Below are 9036 nucleotides of genomic sequence, written 5' to 3'. Positions count from 1 at the left end.
GGGCCCGTGACCAGACGGACCCTGACCAGAGGTGTGGTCGTCACCGACCTCAGGGTCGAGAGGAGGGAGGTTCGCCTGTCCTTGGAGAGGCGGGCCGTCAAAGAGAGCGTGTCCAGCTCCAAGCCCAGGTAAGCCGTGTGCTGAGCCGGGGTGAGCGCGCTCTTGTCTTAGTTGACCATGAACCCCATGAGGCCGACGTGGTGCAGGACCTCCATGTGCTCCACTGCCTCCTGATAAGAGGGCGCTAGTATTAGCCAGTCGTCGATGTAGGTGAGAATCCTCAGACCACGATGACGGAGGGGCTACAGCACCGCCTCAACACACTTGGTAAAGGTGTGAGGAGCGAGAGAGTAGCCGAAGGGAAGCTGGCTGTATTGAAAATACCTGGTCCCCATGGCGAACCGGAGGAAGGCCCTGTGCCTCCTCGAGATGTGAAAGTAGGCGTCTATGAGGTCGACCGATGTCATCCAGTCCCCAGGGCGGATGCTCTCCAGGAGGTGTTTGACCGTCAGCATGCGGAACCTCCTGGTGGTTATGTGAGCATTTAGGACCCACAGGTCCAGAATGGGCCTCATACCTCCGCTCTTCTTGGGAACCAAGAAGTAAGGGGAATACAAACCCGAGTGCACCTCCTCTGCGCTCAGCTCAATTACCGCACCCCGGCGGAGGAGCGAGGTCACTTCTGCCTTGAAAGCGGCCACCCCTGCAGGGCATGCGAGCCACATTTGAAGGATCCCATTGCAGAGGGGCGGACGACGGGAAAACTGCAGGGCATAACCGCTTCTTAGTGTCCTGGACAACCAGACCCACAGGTCCAGAATGGGCCTCATACCTCCGCTCTTCTTGGGAACCAAGAAGTAGGGGGAATACAAACCCGAGCGCACCTCCTCTGCGCTCAGCTCCATTACCGCACCCCGGCGGAGGAGCGAGGTCACTTCTGCCTTGAGAGCGGCCACCCCTGCAGGGCATGCGAGCCACATTTGAAGGATCCCATTGCAGAGGGGCGGACGACGGGAAAACTGCAGGGCATAACCGCTTCTTAGTGTCCTGGACAACCAGACCCACAGGTCCAGAATGGGCCTCATACCTCCGCTCTTCTTGGGAACCAAGAAGTAGGGGGAATACAAACCCGAGCGCACCTCCTCTGCGCTCAGTTCCATTACCACACCCCGGCGGAGGAGCGAGGTCACTTCTGCCTTGAGAGCGGCCACCCCTGCAGGGCATGCGAGCCGCATTCGAAGGATCCCATTGCAGAGGGGCAGACGACGGGAAAACTGCAGGGCATAACCGCTTCTTAGTGTCCTGGACAACCAGGGTGAAAGCGGTCCCAGCATAGTGTGCCACGTCTGAAAACGCAGTGTCAGTGGCTGCACCACGGCCTGAGGGGACAGCCCTCCTGTCCTCCCGGCCTCGGGCGACGGGGGGCCCCCGGCAAAAGGGCATGGGCGGCCGCTCAGGGGCCGTGAACCAGCACTTTGTTGGGAGGAAACCCAGCGGCGGTGGCGTGAGTGCGGAGCCTCGCGAGCTGCTGTCCTTGGTGCTGAAGCCAGAAGCGGGGCACTCTACAACGGAAACCCAGGTTGGCATCGGACAGCTCCGCTTGGAGCGTTCGTGACGCACTGGCAGGGCCTCCGCCGCGCTCCGCTTAAGCACAACGCGCGGCGGGGAAGCCCGCGGCCCACGTTCGTCGATGTGCCCCATCTCCCCGGAAAGATAGTGGAGGTGGGGCCGGGGACGGCGCGGCGCGTTCCGGTGGCTCCGTGTGCGCTCCGCTCACCGTTCTTTGCCGCTTTATCACATAGCGAGAGACGGGAGGGAAAAGACCCTGCCGAGTTTGACATGCTTCAGTCATGCAAACACGGGAAGAGGGGAGGATTGTTGCTCTTTCAGAGATGTAATGGGCCTGTCGGCCTTTATTGAAATGTTTGGCAACAGATGCAGGACAAGCAGACGGGGCGCTCTGTGTCTCGGGAGCACGGGACCATCTCAGCTGGTCGACGCCCCGGGGGAGGTTGTCGGGTAGACGATCTGGTCTGGCTGGACGCCGGAGAACTCCAGGGGGCTGGTCTGTGCTGCTCCGCTGGACACCGTCGCTAAGGAGTCTCATGGCAGGGCTGCAGGTGCGGTGCAAGCTGTTGGGAGCCTTGCGCTCCAGGCGCTCGATGATAGCCTGGATGTCTGGACCAAAGAGTGAAGAGGTGGACAGGGGGAGTCCCAGGACTCCCCGCTGGTCCCGCTCAGACAATGATGAAAGACCAAGCCAAAAGTGCCTCATGGCAAGCTGTGCATTAGCCATGACGTGGCCCCCGTTTATGGCTGAGGCACGGCACATCCACATCAGGACCTTGGCCTCGTTCTGGATCTCCTCAATGTCTTCGGGAGATAACTGGGACTTCTCGTGGCAGATCTTGTCGATGGTGCCCAGTAGTCATGTTGTTCGCGAGGGCAAACAATTGATTGCCGCTAGCGTAGGCTCTGTCCAGAAAGCCCGCCATGCACCTGTCCCTCTCTGACGGCAGCATGGGCTTCCCGCTGGGCCAAGCGGAGGACTTTGGGAGGAGGCACAGTCTCATGGAGTCCACTATGGCAGGCACTCCGGTGACTGGCGGCCAGCTGTCGACCCAGCAATATTCACGGTAGCCTTTCACCGCCCCCTTGGCGGTATGCGGCGTACCCCAATCCCGCTGCACGTTCACTTGGAAAGATGGCACAGCGGGACAAAGCACTGCAGTCCCGGACCGAGTCCGTGACTGAGTTGCTAGCCCGAGTGCAAAGTTGCGCTGAACCGGTTCCGGAGGCTGCGGCGGCAGTGCGAGGCCGGTGCGCTCAGCTGCGGATATGAAGAGCCCTGCGAGATGCTCCACGGACTCGCGGGGAGCGCTCTGGCGGCTGGCCCAGGAGAAAGTAGAGAGGGAGTCCTGCTGGGTTGATCTCCCCGACACCGAGATGATGCTGCTGCTGCTGACGCTCCCGGTCTCGGCCCAGTCGTACGGAGCAGGAGCAGGAACATATTCGGCGGTGTCGTCATTCCCGGGAGCAGGGGACGCGGCATCCATGAAGGCCACTCGCCACTGGGACTCCTCTAGTGGCAGGGCGAGGCAGGCAGGACAGGAAGACTGTTGACGGTGATGTTGCCAGCCGAGGCAGGTGAAGCGGCGCTCCTGTTGATCGTTCTCTTGGAGAATGGCACCGCAGGAGTGGCAGGTGAATGGCCTGACGCCCGATGGCGATCCGTTGCAGGAGCGCCATCGCAGGCTTGTCCATCTTGATCTTGGAGTCTTGATCGCGAAGGTCTTGAAAGGCTTCTTGTAAGTCTCAAGGGGTGAGTCAGAAGAAGGGAGATTGAGCGTTAAGCACCTGGTTTTATACTCTCAGGGAGGGGCGTGGTGCTGTGCAGGATTGGTGCGCAGCTTTCAGTTTTGTCTCAGTGGATTGGCTGGCGCCAAGAGGATTACCAATAGCGAAGCCCGTAGGCAGGCTAAGCATATCACGATGTAGAACATAAAATGCAAACATGGTGGGGTGGGGATGGGGGCCGGGGGTCGGGGTGGGGGAGTGGGGACTGGCATTTAATCCATTTCAAGGTGAGTAATAGTTTTAACTGAAGCAGCGACGCCCAATTCCGGCTCTCAGGCCTCTCCGTCCAGGATGTTTTAGAAGTGTCCTTCTTCCAACACACCTGATTCAAAAGATCTGCTCATCATCAAGCTCTGCAGAATGTGTAGGAATAGAGAAGCATCTTAAAGATGTTGGATGGGCAGGCCTGAGGAAACAATATCAAAAATCCAATCTAAATAGAAAGCACAGTGGAAAATTAAGTAGCTAAAGAGTGACAGAATGGCAATAATAATAATAGTGTGCGACGGACACACCAATGACAATTTACATGTGTAGGCAGGTAAGTGCAAGCTTACTCTAACAAAATCAAGATCGTATAACACCATTAAAAAAGCTTAAACAATGACTAAATAGCAGTCCCAAGACTCTCCCAATTAACTTTATATCTCATGACCACACAGCGCATTCCTTGTTTGTGATCGAGATGCAAAATGATTGAGAAAATGACAATTCGGACGCGGAACTGTCTGCGGTGCTGAAACGTCTCTCTCTCTAAAGGGCCCACACCCCAACACACATTTAATGAAAGAACACCTGAAAGCAACAACCAAAAACAACAAATAGGTTTATGCTCAAAGCTCTACTGCACATATGTGCCGCTCCTCTTGCCCCTAATTCATGCCATTCACACAGTTATCACAGTTAACAGATTCAGCATGAAGTGATTCTCCACTGCCCTCCTCCGCTGACTGGATTTAACAAGTGAAATTGGTTCGCAGCTGGGTGAAGCTAGTTCGCAGGTGCACTAACCGTTAGCGGCTAACGTGACTTCATTCAGAGAGAAACCACATTTTCAGTAACACTGCTTCAAAACAAATAAACTTGCTGACTTGCCTTTATGAAAATGTCGAGAGCAAACAACCATGTTGGCAGATATGGAGTGGAAAGTGATGCTCTTTCATGTCACGCTGCGACCCCCGCCGTCTTCCTTATTTCCTCAGTCTGCTCCCTGTAATTTCTTTTCCACGTGGAAAACTGGAAAAAACGGAGACTGCCGTCTGTCCTGCTGCCATTCCGTCGATGCGACTTATTATGGCAGCCTGTCACGCAACACGATCGTCCCATTTCTGAGAAATAATGCAATAATCAAAGACGTGAATCACAGAGTTAGACCGTGGCCTGGGAAATGGCGATTCAATCCCACAATGCAACACAGTGACGTCACCTGAAAAGGACCGATTCACTAATTCTCCGTGAACGTACGTAGAGCACTGGCATAGCAGAGTAACGTAAAAAAGGCAGCGTAGCGATCTGCCTTTTTGCATACATGATTTTTAGATGGTGAAACTGACTGCGCCTGCGCAAACACAAATGATTGCGACGATATGACAGATAAAGGCAGAGCAGCGCTGTGCCTTCAGGAGAGGGTGTGGCCTTTACTGTAATACAGCGCAAGGGGAAGTTACTTGTGCAGCTTCTCTGCTTGGCCAGGAGGAGTCTGTGTTGAGTCATTTTTACTGGGCTGTGAAAAGCACTAAATGCTGTCACTTTCAAACCGTAAGGTAGTATATATAGTACTATATCGGAAATTAAAATTTGAAAAATTATATATAAAATAATAATAATAAAGCAATTGAAAAAAATTAGAAAAACTCATTATTAAAATGGAATGATTTCATTTTTTCCTATCAGCCCAGGGTAGGCAGTGCCTACCCTGCCTACCCTGACTGCACGTCACTGACCATTAGTCATTGGATTGCAGAGAGAACTCAGTGTGACATTGGCGCTGGAAGTCATCTTAGTGGAATTCTCGTTTGTTTACGTTCAATATTATTACGAGCGGCACTTGGCGATCTTTACTTTCTCAAAATGTGAGCGATGTGAGGCTGGATTGTGCTCTGACACACTCCAAGACAGCTGGATTTGACTCTTAACACACTGACGGAGTTGCTTTGTTCAGGTTGCTGAAAAACCTGGACATTTGAGACAGGTGGGTGAAAAGTCCAGAGGATGAGGGAGAAGAGAACAGCCGCTTTACTCTCTTAGTGCTCAGATCTCTTTAGGCAGCCTGTTTTGATTTTCTCCTGACTTTTGAAGAAAGGACTGAGGTTCAGTGGATTCTCACATTGTGAGAATCAAGATGGCTACCACTGCTTTTCTCTGCTCACAGTCTCCCTGCAATCCTCCAAAATCACCTAAACATGGTGACCTCTACTCAGGATGAAGCCAATTTCGATTCTAAGGTAATCTTATATTTTTATGGTATGAATATTGTTCTCAAATTGGCAACTTTGAGCAAGAATTTTGCAAGGATCTTGGGAGCACATGGTGACTGACTGCAGAGCCCCTTTTTGCCATTGCTGAGTCTGTAATATAAAACCTTTTTTCTATTCTGTCTCATTAAAATTGGAAGACATAACCCAGTCAAGAAATTGATAGATGAGTTGGAGGAAATTAAGAAATCACAGAAATTTTTGTCTGAGAAAATCTGCAAAGTTGTCAAACAAACCAACGTAATGGGACTAATGGAAGAGGTGGAGGAGCTGAAGGCCACAGACAAGCAGAGCAATGAGAAGCTTGAGCTACTGGAACAAAGAATCCACGACTTGGAGCAGTACTGGCATCAATGATCTCATCATAACTGGACTGAACACCAAGCACCGCAGCTATGCAAGGGCTGCAGCCAGAGAACAACAAGGGGAGGACGCTTCAGTTGAAGAACAGCACACTTTAGTGGAACAAGTTGTTCAATTCTTCCACAGCAAGAAAATTGATCTTCAGAGAGAGCACATTTCAGCCTGCCACACTCTTCCACACAAGGATATCAGAACCATGTCACCAATAATTGTGCAATTCACTAATCAAAAACATAAGGTTGTCTTGATGCGCCACTCTGAAAAGCTCAAGGGCACAGAGGGGTGTGTTAATGAGCACTTGACAAAAAAAAAGAAAAAACGCTGAAATTGCAAGAAATGCACGTCTAAAGAAAATCAAAAATTCAAGCAACATAACACGTTTTGGTAGGTCTTTGGCCAATGACTGAAAACCCCAGTAGGATAACTAAAGAAAGTGAAACACTTACTGACAACATTTTTCAAAGGTCATTATCAAACAACAAGTGGTTTGTTTTTAAAGTGGTATCAGTGATCATGTTCCTATTTTTGCACATCCACACAGCTAGTCTTTTCTTGAGTACCAGTCCGTTTTAAAGGAGCAGGTTTTCTGAAGCAAATCTCTTGGTTTTGGCGTCGGTCTTCCTTTAGCTATTATTTCCTCCTTTGAGCGGAAATCCAAAGTTGAAAGGACTGAGGTTGAGATTCTCACATTGTGAGAATCAAGATGGCTACCACTGAGAAAGCACATTTCAGCCTGCCACACTCTTCCACACAAGGATATCAGAGCCATGTCACCAATAATTGTACAATTCACTTATCGAAAACATAAAGTTGTCTCGTTGCGCCAATCTGAAAAGCTCAAGGGCACAGAGGGGTATGTTAATGACCACTTGATAAAGAAAAACACTGAAACTGCAAGGAATTGCAAGGCCAATGACTGAAAACCCCAGTAGGATAACTAAAGAAAGTGAAACACTTACTGACAACATTTTTCAAAGGTCATTGTCAAACAACAAGTGGTTTGTTTTTAAAGTGGTATCAGTGATCATGTTCCTATTTTTGCAACCTTACATAATTTCAATATGAAAGAGACAGCAGGTGAAAGTCAACCTTCACCCAAACGAGTGAGGCTAAGAACCCCAGAGGGAGTCCAGGCCCTGAAGACAGAACTAGATTGGAACTAGGATGAAGTGTTTGTGGATGATCTTAATGAGGCCTATGATACTTTTTTGTTCATTTTTTTTTAGAATCATACAATAAACACTGGCCTATCAAAAAATATTGAGTGAAAGGCAAAGATATGCAAAGCCATGGATGAATAACGGTCTACAAAAAGCATTTAAGAAGAAAAATCGACTATGAAAAGTTTCTTACATCTATGAACAAGTGAAAGTGAAGTAAAATACAAGTTATATAAAATAAATTGATGTCTATCATGAGACAACAGAAGAAGGACTACAAAGGTAAAATACTGGAGGAGAGTAAAAATAACATCCAAAGAACTTGGAAAGTATTAAATAGTATTATTCGGGGAAATCATAATAAATATAACATTAGTGTGTGTGTGTGTGTGTGTGTGTGTGTGTGTGTGTGTGAAAGAGAGAGAGAGTGTGTATATGTGTGTGTGTCTTGTTCGCTCGGCCTCTGCAGTTGACTAGGAACAAGTGCTCAGATTTTGGTAGTGATCTGGACTTTTATGGACCACACTGGATCCACAAACGTGACTGTAAAATATGATAAACAATTGACACAAAAGATCATGTCTTTTTTGAGAATGAAATGTCTTTTAGAAGAATATACAGGGTAAAGGCTGCAACACATTAGTTCTTGTGAAAACATCCCTCAGGAAAAAACGATAGTGCAAGCATAACAGGGGTGACAAACATAAGGCCTGTACTGCTCTCTCTGTGTATTTTACTGCCACAGTATTGACATAGATTAAACAGTCAGCCAAACTCTTTTGAGAGACAGGAAAACGATCAGCCTTGCTCCTTTAATGACTTTGTACAGGTGAGTCACTGACAGTCAAACAGAGTGAAAAGCGACAGAAAAAGGAAAGAAAGAAAAAGATACAAATTCTGGTTATTCATCTAAACAACACAGGACTTCAGAACTGGCTGGATATACAGATGAATATGGCTAAGCTAATAAATAGATCCAGCAGCTGCAGTGATTAGCTTTAACACAGAGTGAGCGTGTATGCTAGCGTTAGTGCGTATGCTAACTTTAGCGCTTATGATAACACGAGCTCCTTTGATAACAAATTCATACATAACTTATTTCCTTACAAAGCTTACACATAACTTAAAGCCATTGCTTTATGGTGGACTGAATAACAAAAAATTCGACAGACAGGACGTGAGAAGAATTCTTGCATCTGCTCCAAGTTGACTGCTGTCAGACATCTCACCAAAGGCCCGTCCATGCTTCACATGTCCGCGTGGGTTCGCGTTGCACATTGGTTCGCGTCATGAATTCCTGTCTGCTAGGGTCTGCGCGAAAAGATCCACGGACATCCACGCAGCAGCCAGATGTTGTGACCGCGTTGCGCGCAGGTCGCACCGGCATACGCATGCGCCGGAGCGCCACAACAAACAAAACATGACGGTAAAAGTGACAGCAGACGGAGCTACAGCCTGATGCCTCCACTCAAAGACACCCAGAGAGTGAAAAACTCATGGACAGAGAGAGCACACTCTGTCTGGAGGGAGGAGAAGGTCTGCCGACAGAAGTGAAAGTATCTAATGCTCCGGCGCCGCCCCCGCGATTCAGAAACAGAAAAAAAAGGCTAAATACTAAATGAAAGTGTATTGACAATGTATGTGCTTAATTTTCTCTATATAATCTGTAATAAAGGAGCAGA

Source organism: Salarias fasciatus, chromosome 1, assembly GCF_902148845.1.
Source record: "Salarias fasciatus chromosome 1, fSalaFa1.1, whole genome shotgun sequence".
Taxonomy (NCBI): Eukaryota; Metazoa; Chordata; class Actinopteri; order Blenniiformes; family Blenniidae; genus Salarias; species Salarias fasciatus.
Note: the sequence above shows the minus strand (reverse complement) of the source record.